We start from the raw sequence: 14,643 nt of genomic DNA, 5'->3' as shown, positions 1-14,643 counted from the left end.
AAATGTGCTTTATTGTTGAACTGTTTCCCGCTTCGCTTCGTCTTTTCCTCCATTGAATCCCCATCTTGCTTCACGTAAAGGGTTGGTAGTGGGCTGAATACGCCCGATAATTAATCGAACCGTCGAGGTCGACGATAACACCGCTCGGTTATTCTGATAGTACGGAACGGGTCGCTTAAGTGGCCCGTGTCCGAAGTCGACCTGCGGCGAGGTGCGATCGCCCGGTCTACCCTCCGCGTGGGTACTTAGGTAGTTCGAATTTGGCGAGCAACCCTATCCCACGCGGGGGCTGATTGGCTCGATCGCGGTGAGACCGAAAGGTCCACCCGTGACTGGTTCCCGGCGTTAGTCCGAGAGGGTCGCGACTGGATTGTCCGTCCGGTGGGCGACGTGCCGCGATTCGAGTTACGTGGCCGTCGCACGCTGGCGGGCGCGAAATCCGCAACAATATATATATATATTGTTACGGATTCGCGCCCGCCGGCGTGCTGACGGCCACGTAACTCGAATCGCGGCACGTCGCCCACCGGACGGACAATCCAGTCGTGACCCTCTCGGACTAACGCCGGGAACCAGTCACGGGTGGACCTTTCGGTCTCACCGCGATCGAGCCAATCGGCCCCCGCGTGGGATAGGGTTGCTCGCCAAATTCGACCTACCTAAGTACCCACACGGAGGGTAGACCGGGCGATCGCACCTCGCCGCAGGTCGACTTTGGACACGGGCCACTTAAGCGACCCGTTCCGTACTATCGGGATAACCGAGCGGTGTTATTCGTCGACCTCGACGGTTCGATTAATTATCGGGCGTATTCAGCCCACTACCAACCCTTTACGTGAAGGAAGATGAGGATTCAATGAAAGAAATGACGAAGCGAAGCGGGGAACAGTTCAACACAAAGCACATTTATTCGCGATGAACGGAAAGCACACATATTCAATTCCACCAAAAGCACATAGAAAAGAGGAAGACAAAAAGAAACACAATGCAATTTTACACAAAAAGCAAATGCGACAATGCAGATCTAATACCGACTACGCGAGCACACGGCAACACTTATACAATTTTACTTCACAGACGGCGCCGACAACACATATTCCAAAACCAAGAAAAAGAACACCCTCAAGGATGAGGCGGGCCTGAGGCCGAGACCGGGTCGGGCCTACCCGTCTGGTGATGAGACGCGGAGCGGCGATGGTGCCTCAACTCCGCGGGCCTCGCGGACAGTGTCTGGTAGGGGGTGGGAAAGGGGCCCCCTTGGTCGCACTATCTCAGCGCGGGGGGAAACAGGAGGGGGTTGCTGATGCTCGGGGGAAAGGAGGATTTCTACTCTGCCTCGAGTCCCGCGACGAGCGTCTCCACCTCGGCCAGGTCGCGCCGTCGGCCTCCCTGGTGTGCAGCTCCCGGCACGACGCGAGCACCCCCTCGTCTGCCCTCGCCGCCTCTCCACAGCTCCGTCCCCTTCGCTCCGACTCCAACGCACACGACGACGACCAACTCCTTCTTGCTTCTTCTTCCCAACTCCACCAACTGCGAAGTCTTCACTCTCTTGACTTGACGAACACGGTCGCTTATATAAGCCCCGTGGCTTCGCTCTCTCATCTTTGACCCCCTGCCTTCGACCTTTCACCTCGCTCCCCATTGGCCCGAGAAAAAGTGGGCGTGAATGCATTTTGATCCATAAATTTGCATATAGCGATCGCCCTCCAACGCCCTGGAGGCGGGGCCAAATCGCCCCTCGCTCACCGATTGGACGGAACAAAAGTGGGCGTGTGTCGTTTTTGATCCGTTTTTGAAGCGGAAAATCCGTGGTTTTGTACACGCTGTTCGGCGCGCGCCCTGCACGAGTCCAACACCGGTACCCACAAGCGGCGCAAGAACGGTGGCGATGCGACGGTTGCGAGGTGTGACGTGAAGCGGCGCCGCGGTGGGTGGTTGATGTTGTGGTTGGTGGTGGTAACAATGGCGGTTGGTCCAAAATAAAGATAGTAAAAGAAAAACGGCTATCCTGAAGAGTCGCAGCACGCATAAATGACATGTATTCCCACTAGACAACGGGTTTGGGCCTAACTACACATATACTTACCGAGATATCTCACCGAAGGGACCTGAATGGTGGTTTGCGAATTTGGTAACCACAACACTACCCCCTCCCCTTTTTACAGACTCGTCCCGAGTCGTCAAATTTTCGTGTGCCATCATGTGTAGTTTTCCCCGAGTACATTTTACCTACGGATCCCTGAGTGCGACATTCATGGTATTCGTGTCCCCAAAATAAATAACCTGAGGGCTGCGTAACTACCTAAACAAACTCACTCACACGGACGACTTAAATAAAATTGCCGGCGCTAGGACAGACATGCCGGGGGCGCACTCATATTTACAGTACATCTTAACCTTAACTTACAAATTTTACACTAAACCATGGCCCAGGATCAATGAACTCTGCAAAAGAAAAGCAGTTAGCAGGGAGCCAGGCTGCTCGCATGCAGTCTCTGGCTCAAAACAATGCAGGTGACAGGGAACGTGGCTGGCTGCTCACACGCAGTCCAAGGCCTTCCCTTTTGAACTGAACGCAGTGAACCACAACGGTGCACGGGCTGCACAAACGTAGTCTCCGTGCCTGCTCAAGTGGCACACGCAATGAACACAACGAATGGATGGATGAACACAAACACGGTGCACGGGCCGCCACTGCAGGCCCGTGTTGTAGCTGCCAACAGGGCAGTTCTTGCAGCTTGCAAACTGTTGCCTTGATCCTGGCGCACATGGAAATGAACAGGGGTGGGGGGGCAAAGCAAAAATTGAACGGGGCTGGTGAACCTGGGTAGTGGGCATGGCATGGCAAAGGTAGCAGGCAAACACAGCCCGCAGAAGAAGGCCGTTGCAGGCAAACACAGCCGGCAGATGAACTGGCCGGCACAGGCCTTGAAGTACCACAGCTGCAGATGATCCGGCCGGCACAGGCCTTGCAGCAACACAACAGCTGCCGATGAAGTTGGCCGGCCTCTGCCTTGAAGCAAAACACGGCCAGCCGATGAAGTTGGCCAGCCTTTGCCGTTCAGTGGAGGTTGGTGGAGGGAGTGCGGTGGTGCTGGCCACTTGGAAGGCGGGCTCGGACCTACCTACCTGTCTCCCTCCCACCTATCGCCTTTGCCTGTCACTGTACATACCCACTCCCTTAATTTGTCAAACCCCAATTTAGCCCCAACTTATTTTTTTGTTCTTTTTATTTTTACTTCCCCACTATAAATCGTCCCCTAACCCCCTTTATCGTCCTTGTTCGGCTAACCTATCCTGTCACCTAGCCTACTCCCAACCCCTACGTTCCCTTCCCGGAGGGGAACAAGGGAGAGCTAGCGTCCTGTGTCAAGGCCCAACGAAGCCTCAGAATGGCCTCCCCAGAGTTCGGCGATCTATAACCAAAGTGGGTCCAGCGGCCCACAACGACAGCGAGGGGATGGATGGTGCGGAGGGGTACATCTCCTAATCTACCCGATCCATTTAACTGTTAAACTACCCCGGGGCTTTCAACAAGCGCCTCTCGCTTAAACTATTGGTTCTAACAACCCAGATTCCCGTCGCCTGTGTTGGTGTCCTCACAATTTCGGGCCTCGCCCCCCCAATTTTCTCTCCGTGCCCTCACACGGTCTCATGGCTGGGACACGTGGCTCCCTTTGGCAGGCACGACCCTCTGCCGAATCTCCGACGATGGCACCCCCGGGCACTACACTGCCTCCGAGCCTACCAGCTCCCTAACACCGGGGAGTGCCCCCCATGGCACCTCCCCTGAAACGCACACGTGGCAGGCTGGCTTCCCGGGCCCCTTTCCGAGGGTCACCCATGCCCACAACACTGCCCACGCGGCTAATGGCGCCCCAGGCCCCCGCACCAAGCAGGCGCACCCGTGCCCACTACTCTATCCCGGCCCCCCATGGGCCCATGGCCTACCGCGGCCGACTAGCCTGGTGCCCGGGGTACCCACTCAGCGATACTCACCTTTCGCAGCCACGCTCCCAAGCCCGTCAACAGGGCTCCTGCACCCCTCCAAATGGGTTTCGAGCCTACATTCCCACCAACAGCAAAACGACCTCCATTTTTCAATTTGACTAACCCAGCTAACTTACTTTACTCTGACCCCGGGGTCCCTTGGGCGGGAGTCACTCCTCCCCCAAATCACTCATCGCACCATGCATTCCCCATTCACTCCATACACACAGACCCGCTGGCCTCACTCACTCACCAAGTACTCACCTCACAACTCACAACTCTTCAACACACTCACCGCTGAACTCTGCCATCCTTCTAACTACCTCCCCGAACTAACTGGTGCTCCCACGTCGTCCCTTAAACTAGTAGCACGTTCCTTTTAACACTACGTAGATAAGCTACGTCCCCACTACACATTCACAAGTCTGTCACTGTCCTCAAATGTCCCATTTTATTTCCCAACCTAAAGCTCATTAAATCCCTCTAACTAATCCATTCCACGGACTCCATGAGGACTTACCCCTGCCCCATGAAGTCGGTCGAACTAAGCTAACCCTTCCCCCTAACTAGTTTCCATCCTGTGCCCGAGTCAAGGGGGTTTTCCACCCCTTGCCCAGGAATCCTGTGCACCCGAAAGTGAGGCTTGTTTTTTTTTTTTTTTTCCATGCGCATCACCAGCGCGGCAACTCGCGCACTTTGCACCTGCCCGTGACGTCATGCAGCTGCACGTGTTCCTCGTCCCTCCTTGGACGGTACCATCTGGCAGAGATACCCCTCCTGCCGGATTCCAACCCCACGTGCAGCCATGACGTCACCGTGCGCATAAAAAAAAACACAAGCCCCACGTCTCGAGGGGTTCCCCACGCGAACACGTGTGCTTTGCCCGTTGGAGCTTAACACACACGATCGCGTGGAGAACCCGTCCGGTCCAAATCCATAATCCTGCCTAAACTTTGTCCGTCCGCGGGATCGGCAAATCCACCGCGTGCGTTTCCGGACCGGGACTTCACTCTCGCAAGCGAGCACGTGGTGGTCTCGTGCGTTGCACAGCACGAACCTCGTGCTCACTGCTGGGCGAACCCGGCACGGTCCCCGAACCAACTACAGCCGCTACTCGGCTTTCTTTCCTTACATGTCGCCGTCGCCGCCTCCATTCCACCCACGCACACCTGCGTGTTGCGACGCACACACTCCACTCCATCACATTCACACCGGGAGACGCGGCTGCGTGCTCCCGCATGCCAACCGACATCTCCCTTACATACCGCTCTCTCACACACACGGTCTCCCTTGCATAACCCATACCACTCACACGTGGTGCTCCATTCACTCGTGCCTCACTCACACACGCGGGGGCACTCAACCGCGGTGCCTCATCCACACACGCGGGGGCACTCAACCGCGGTTCCTCATCCACACTGGCCGTTTCACTCACACACACGGCCTCACTCACACACGGTACCTCACCCACACACGCGGGGGCACTCACCCGCGGTGCCTCATCCACACTCCGCGTGCTGGGAAGCACGTACTCTGGCACCATCGCCACCACACCACTCACACACGGGGACGCACTCACACCTTGCACCACACACACAGGGACAACCACCCTGGGGATTCGTGTGCCCACAAGGGTCTCCGGGGCCTCTATACCCCCCAAGCTCTCCGTGCACCTGTCCACAGCACTCCTCCCCTCGACCTCGGGAAGCACGACCGAACTCACCTGGTCGTGACTCGCCTCAAGGGGGCATACTCGCTCCCCTCGTTCCTGGAGGAGGCCATCCAGGTGCTCGCACTGGGTCCCTACACGCTCCGCGAGCTCACCCCCATTATCCACCACTACCTCCGTGTGTGTGTGTGCGTCACTTACCCCGTCTTCATCGTGTTGTCTCTCCTCTATTTTTTCTGTCTCCCGTGTCTCTATACATTTATAAGTTTCTGTCGTCGTCACCTCGTGTCTCGTCTCACACGTTTTGGTCTGCCCATTTAATTTTTCCCTTTTGGTCACCGTCGATTCCTCTGTCACGACCCTCGCCCAACACGCCCCCCGAATTATTTTTTTACCCGCCTCCACCGCGGGCCTGTCAGCCGTTGCACCCCCTTCCAGCTCCTTTGCTTCCACACGTGGAGTCGCCATTCCCAGCTCCCTGGTCACGGCCTTCATGCCCGCCTGCAGGCATCGGCCCATGTTCTGCGTCTCACCCCGTAGCTCTTTCATTTCCTCCTTCATGTTTGCTTCCATTCCGTTTATTTGCTTGTTCATTTCGTTTGTGTTTGTATCCATCTTTTCGTTCATTTGTTGTGTATTTGCATCCATCTTTTCGTTCATTTGTTGTGTATTTGCATCCATCTTTTCGTTCATTTGTTGTGTATTTGCATCCATCTTTTCGTTCATGTTCGCATTTATCTTCGCTGTCATTTCCGCCAGCATGGCGCATAGCTGGGCCATGTTGGGTGCGCTTGAGTGAGCAGTTTCGGCAGGGGTTGGGGAAGGGTTTTGGTGGACAGGGGGAGGGGAGGTGTCATACACCGCGGCCGCACCCATTTCGGGCTCTGGGTTCAGTTGGACGAGTTCATGTTCCTGCACGGGCATTCCATCCTGGGCCATGGATCCTACACATTCTACATCCATTTCTAATACCCCCGGCTCCCGCTCGCCTTGAGACGCCATCTTGCTTCTCGTGAAGGGTTAATTTCGCTCGCTCGTAATTTGGAGGGAATCGGGGGTCGCTTCTCTCACCCCTGGACCGATTCCCGTGAATTTAGCTGGAGACAGGAGAGCCCGTTTTCCTGTTCTCCGATACCAGTGCCGCGAGGAGGGCGATGGATTTGTATCGCACGACCTGACACCAGTGTTACGGATTCGCGCCCGCCGGCGTGCTGACGGCCACGTAACTCGAATCGCGGCACGTCGCCTACCGGACGGACAATCCAGTCGTGACCCTCTCGGACTAACGCCGGGAACCAGTCACGGGTGGACCTTTCGGTCTCACCGCGATCGAGCCAATCGGCCCCCGCGTGGGATAGGGTTGCTCGCCAAATTCGACCTACCTAAGTACCCACACGGAGGGTAGACCGGGCGATCGCACCTCGCCGCAGGTCGACTTCGGACACGGGCCACTTAAGCGACCCGTTCCGTACTATCGGGATAACCGAGCGGTGTTATTCGTCGACCTCGACGGTTCGATTAATTATCGGGCGTATTCAGCCCACTACCAACCCTTTACGTGAAGGAAGATGAGGATTCAATGAAAGAAATGACGAAGCGAAGCGGGGAACAGTTCAACACAAAGCACATTTATTCGCGATGAACGGAAAGCACACATATTCAATTCCACCAAAAGCACATAGAAAAGAGGAAGACAAAAAGAAACACAATGCAATTTTACACAAAAAGCAAATGCGACAATGCAGATCTAATACCGACTACGCGAGCACACGGCAACACTTATACAATTTTACTTCACAGACGGCGCCGACAACACATATTCCAAAACCAAGAAAAAGAACACCCTCAAGGATGAGGCGGGCCTGAGGCCGAGACCGGGTCGGGCCTACCCGTCTGGTGATGAGACGCGGAGCGGCGATGGTGCCTCAACTCCGCGGGCCTCGCGGACAGTGTCTGGTAGGGGGTGGGAAAGGGGCCCCCTTGGTCGCACTATCTCAGCGCGGGGGGAAACAGGAGGGGGTTGCTGATGCTCGGGGGAAAGGAGGATTTCTACTCTGCCTCGAGTCCCGCGACGAGCGTCTCCACCTCGGCCAGGTCGCGCCGTCGGCCTCCCTGGTGTGCAGCTCCCGGCACGACGCGAGCACCCCCTCGTCTGCCCTCGCCGCCTCTCCACAGCTCCGTCCCCTTCGCTCCGACTCCAACGCACACGACGACGACCAACTCCTTCTTGCTTCTTCTTCCCAACTCCACCGACTGCGAAGTCTTCACTCTCTTGACTTGACGAACGCGGTCGCTTATATAAGCCCCGTGGCTTCGCTCTCTCATCTTTGACCCCCTGCCTTCGACCTTTCACCTCGCTCCCCATTGGCCCGAGAAAAAGTGGGCGTGAATGCATTTTGATCCATAAATTTGCATATAGCGATCGCCCTCCAACGCCCTGGAGGCGGGGCCAAATCGCCCCTCGCTCACCGATTGGACGGAACAAAAGTGGGCGTGTGTCGTTTTTGATCCGTTTTTGAAGCGGAAAATCCGTGGTTTTGTACACGCTGTTCGGCGCGCGCCCTGCACGAGTCCAACACCGGTACCCACAAGCGGCGCAAGAACGGTGGCGATGCGACGGTTGCGAGGTGTGACGTGAAGCGGCGCCGCGGTGGGTGGTTGATGTTGTGGTTGGTGGTGGAAACAATGGCGGTTGGTCCAAAATAAAGATAGTAAAAGAAAAACGGCTATCCTGAAGAGTCGCAGCACGCATAAATGACATGTATTCCCACTAGACAACGGGTTTGGGCCTAACTACACATATACTTACCGAGATATCTCACCTAAGGGACATGAATGGTGGTTTGCGAATTTGGTAACCACAACAATATATATATATACATATATATATATATATATACATATATATATATATATATATACATATATATATATATATATATATATATATATATATATATATATATATATATATATACATATATATATATATATATATATATATATATATATATATATATATATATATATATATATATATATACATATATATATATATACATATATATATATATATATATACATATATATATACATATACATATATATATATATACATATATATATACATATATATATATATATACATATATATATACATATATATATATACATACATATACATATATATATACATATATATATATATATATATATATATATATATATATATATATATATATATATATATATATATATATATATATATATACATCTATACTTCTTCAAAGATGCCGAGTAACCTCACAAAGTCTCGAATCATTAATTATTGGAGGAAAAATAAATATCCATTGGGACCATATTCTGTGCAGAGCATTGTTGCTGCCAAAGCAGTCTCCTTGACTATTGGGTACAATCCTGGACGGGTCGCCACTCCGACACAGGATACCAGCAAGCTGGCGATCATTTTGTCGACCTTGGAAAAACTAGTACGTGGCCGTACATGCAAAAAAAAACAAATAAAAAAAACTTTCAAACCGTGAGCCAGAAACAACAACGACACAGGCCGATCCTTCGCTCTCGCGTGCCCGTACGTGCGTGGCCTGGAAGTTCGCATATCACAGTTACGATTATTCGCAATTTAGTTTTAATGGCCAATTATTCAATTTGCGCCAACGTATTTTGCCTTTTCGCAATGTCATCGCAAGGAAAAACACAAAGAGAAGAGAAGAGAAAAACAAACAAACAAACAAAAAATAAAAATAAAATAAAAAACTTTCAAACAACTACACAGGCTGTTCCTTCGCTCTCGCGTGCCCGAACGTGCAAACCCCCTCAAAACAACAACAACAAAAAAACTTTCAAACAACTACACAGGCCGTTGCTTCGCTCTCGCGTGCCCGTACGTGCAACCCCCCCCCCACCAAAACAACAACAAAAAAAAACTTTCAAACAACTACACAGGCCGTTCCTTCGCTCTCACGTGCCCGTACGTGCAAACCCCCCCAAAAAAACAACAAAAAAACTTTCAAACAACTACACAGGCCGTTCCTTCGCTCTCGTAAAGGATGACTGGATTGGGGAATTGTGTTTATCTATAAATGCGCATAAGAAATCAAGAAATTATTGGAATACACTAAGTCATCACCAAAGATCGTAAAGCACAGCAAGATAGCTCACTCGTGCGCAATCGCGTTCAATTCGGTGAAGTACGCAATGGAGCAGTATGGCGGCCATTTTAGCAAGCAAGCTGCTTTCTTGGTTGTAGTTCGACCGCTGTATCGACCGTGGAGTAGGAGGTAAATAAGAACAGAGTTCAATTTGTTCGACCACTTTATTAGCGTGGAACGACAATAATCAAACAAGTATTGAACAGGTTGAAACGCCCACAACATCCCTGGCTCCGGGTCAGGCTGCGCATGCGCACTGGCACAGGGGACCGTCGATATGTAGAAGTACCGTAAAGTACAATGTTCTCTTGGAGGCAGGAGAGAGGCGGGAAAGAGAGTAAGGCGATGATACATTAGCCATGTACAAGACAGTTTATTTTTATCACAAGTGAAATTACACTAAATAAGAAGAGATGAGATAGAAGAAAGGGAGAGAAAGAAAGAAATTAGGACGGAGAAATAGAGAAGAAGAGAAGCTCACAGCAAAAAAAAGAAAAGGCAAATTGAGAGAGGAAAGGATAAAAATCAAAGCCCAGACACATGCAGAAAGTATATTATTCTTACCTGGAGACATGTATATATATCATCAACAAAATAAGTCATGCAACACAATCTGTATGATAAATATCACCTTCCAAGAAAGTATTCTTCGAAGTAACTATTTAGGCATGGGGAGAAATCCGGGGAGGGGAGGCAGGGGTCACCCCCCCCTCCCACACACACACACACACACACACACACACACACACACACACAATCGCAGAGGGACACACACACACACACACACACACACACACACACGGACAAACATACACACAATCGCAGAGGGACACACACACAGAGACACAGAGACACAGACACACACACACACACACACAGACACACACACACACACACACACACACACACACACACACACACACACACACACACACAAACACTTTTATTTAAAACAGACTGTAGTTTGACATGATCTCTTCCGACACGCACAGAAGGCAATTCAAGATATTAAGTTCAGTAACATAACCTCAAACTGCCCTGCTCTCCAGGAGATCCCTCATCCCACAACCCACAACCCTCAACCATTAACCCCATTGTAAGCTTTCGTGATGGCTATCACGCGCCGCCCAGGCGATGTTTGGTCAGCATTGACCTGAGAGACTGTAATGACTTCACACAGACTCCATTGTGCCGCAAGCGAGAGAGCGTTTATTTCCGCGATGACGTCTTCACGTACGCAATTGACAACTCAAAAAGCAACAGCAACAACAACAATAATAATAATAATAATAATAATAATAATAATGCAACAACAACAACAAGAACAACTTGAGGGGGAGCACTCGGTAGAGTGCAAAACCTCCGCCGTTAATACTGCTGGGTTACTTAAGTGAACCTGATATCCTATTCATTGTAGGTCAAAACGGATCAGACTCAACTGAACCACGATTGAATAAACTAAACTAGATCGACGAGCATGTAGAAATGCCAAAAAAAAAATCGAAATTTTTTTGAAAAAAAAAGGTCCAAAATTTCTTTTTTTTTCCTCTAACAATTTTTTTTTTTGTGGGTTCGAAATCACTTAAAACATGAAGAAATGCAAAAACAAAAATTCAAATAATATTCAAATACAATCGAAATTTGTTTGAAAAAAAAAGTTGCAAAATTTTGTTTTTTTTTTCTCTAACAATTTTTTTTTTTGGTTGGAAATCACTTAAAACATGGAGAAATGCAAAAACAAAAATTCAAATATTTTTTCAAAATGGCCGCCATAGCGGCCATATTGGACTTTGGACCAAGTCCAAAATCAAATGGCATGATCCTTGGACCATACCTAATCCCCCACCAAGTTTCGTCGAAATCCGTCCAGGAGTTTTTACGTAATACTGTTCACAAACAAACAAACGGGTGAAAACAGCAACCTCCATCCATCTTCGATGGCGGAGGTTAATGATGCAGCCCAATGCAAATGTTACGGAGGCATCGACTCCATTCGTTTCCCCCACAATCATTCTTGCGCGCCTCGAGCCAGCTGAATACGCGTTCACCTTAAGTGGTGGCAAGCGAGGTCTGACTCTTACAACAGCCCGAAGTAGCGACTGAGAGGACTCACTGCAGAAACTCGAATGGACGGCACAACGGAGGCGGAACACCAATCCGTGCACAGGCCCCGACGAATGACGTGCACATTCTCGAAGCTTCCAGGCTGGCTTTATAAAAGAGTGAACCCTGGAGTGTTTGTTTTCTTTCAATGGTCGTTTGCATTTCCCCTTTCAACAGACACCATGGACACTCTTTCAACAGGCGCCGGACACTTTGTTCTCTGAGGCACGGCGTCATTTGTTCTGTTCCTTTTTGATGGGTGCTGGACATCCTTTCTTTATTGGGGGTCGGACAAACTTGCTCTATCCGCTCATTGAAACACTATGTCACTCGCTCTGCAGAGGTTGAGCTGCTGGTTCTTGGCACTTTTGTTTTTAACCTCACAAACTGTCATCACGAGTTGATGGAGCCAAGGTTGAGGAGGTGGGTGGAGCCAAGCCAGTTAATGCAGACACATCTGGAAGGAACTCACACTTTGGCTGTCCCCTCACACGTCTTTTCTGCTGCACTTTTCTCAGTTTCCCTTTGCAAATGCACTCACAGCATGCACACACACACACACACACACACACACACACACACACACACACACACACACACACACACACACACACACACACACACACACACACACACACACACACACACTCACTCTTCTCCATGCACCCGAGACAACTCACAATCTTCCCATTTCTCTCCCTCAGCGATGAATAGCGGTTGTGAATCCTGGGGCCTATGTACTGTGTTAGTGATAGGTAAGGCACTTTATTAAGTTTACTGTCTTTCTTTTCTTTCTTTGATCTCATTGCTGAACAAAAATTGCTGAACCCTCATTTTTCCCCCATGCCATTGAAATCCTTATGTTCCCTCCCCCCCCTTCTTTTTCCTGCTCCTCACTTGTGTAAATAAACCTGTTCTTGTTGAATCTATTTCTGATCTATCAGTGTCCCTCTTTTCCACCATTGGTCTTGCACTGTCCGCACACAAATAGCTTGGGAGGTTGAGATTCCCGATAGTTCGGTTTGCAGGGTCCGGTTCACTCCCGGTGGCCTCAGGTCCAGGTGAACTCGCGAGAAACCCGGGATTCTACCTCATAGTAGGCTTGAGTAACAAGACCGCAACAATTTGGTTGTTGGGGTAGAACCTGAGGTGCGCTTCACGCACCTCCAAAATTACGAGTCGGTAGACAGAATTTTAGTTAAGCAATATTAAGTTGGTCCGGACAATGGCGGACCAACACAGGCAGATCCCAGTGGGTGATGTAGATAATGTAAATAACGAAGTGACCCAGGACCCGAATGAAACGGTAATGGAGGGTGAGGAAGAAATAAGTAGGATAGGACACAAGTAGGAAACGATCCCCACCTCCATTTCCCGGAAAGAGCAGCGCCTTGCAGCACAGAACGGTGGACGGGCACTGTTACAACAACCCGACATGATTACTTTATTGGATCAACTCGTGAAAAAAAAATGGAAGCAACGAGCGGTGATTTGAGTGAAAACAACAGGGCCGACATGCAAGTGATGAGCAGCAGAATGGACACGATCAAGGGTGAGATGATCCTAATACAACAACTGGCTTTATTTACCACCACATGTCACGATGACTGGGATGAACATCTCCCATATCTACACATGGCCGACTGAACAAGTCAGCATGGAGCCACCGCTCGCAGTCTGGCTTTGCTCATGCATGTGCAGGAATTCAATATATCTGCTGTGCGATCCCATAGCAGAGCATCCTGTAAAAGCGAAATCCAAATTTTGGATTTCTGTTAATGCTAGCACATGGAACATACACTGTTTTGAAGATTTGTTGAACTTTGAAACAAAAATGTTTCTTTAAAGAAATAAAACAACTTGCTGACACTTAGAGCCACAGTAAAAAAAAAGTTGCAAAACTCTTTCAGCTGATCAGATAAGCTGAGCTTGTAGACACGTCTTGTCTTTCACAATAGTCACCAGAATGTGCATCACTATATTATTTAAAAACCGAGCTTTGTAAAGACAAATAAATATATTGTTTAACTTTATATACAATTGATTTTACCACTTTACAGTCGCAACAATAATCATAAGAAATACATTCCTCAAATACAATTCATTCCAGGAATTTAGATTCATACATGTATCAATTATATATTCTGCATTAAGCTTTTTATTATTTCATGATTGAATCGATAATGTGTCTTCATAATAATATCTTTTATTATAATGTGTTAATTGATTAATGATTGCGAAATTGTGAGTGTTGCAGTTGTACACGGCAAGGGTGACATCTCGTGCCAAGCGTCGTGCATTACATTGAGATTGCCCAAAGTCCACGTCTCCACCTTTTCTTCCCATTTGAGATTGGTCTGTGGAATTAATTATAAATGATTTATAATGTGAATATCAGTCTCTAATAATAATAATTATCTGCAATAAAAAGGTTCAGTACTTATTGTTCAAGCAAGCCTCTTTAGAGATGTTTTGTTTAATGCCTGTATAACAATGAAAATTTTGCAAAATCATGAGGTTTGAGAAAGCAATTTGTAACCAGAGTTGGTGTCAAAGCCACCCAATGCTCATCTGTTTATACATTTATCGTTTTTCGTTTTTAAAAGACTAGTCTAATAATATTTTTTATAAAGCATTGCAATGAAGTCTGATCCAAATAATTTAAAGCAATATATGTATTTGTATATTTTAATCAGTAAAAAATAGTGTGGT

Source organism: Eptatretus burgeri, chromosome 4 (assembly GCF_056783735.1).
Source record: "Eptatretus burgeri isolate ZD-2024b chromosome 4, Ebu_testis_v1, whole genome shotgun sequence".
Lineage (NCBI taxonomy): Eukaryota > Metazoa > Chordata > Myxini > Myxiniformes > Myxinidae > Eptatretus > Eptatretus burgeri.
Note: the sequence above shows the minus strand (reverse complement) of the source record.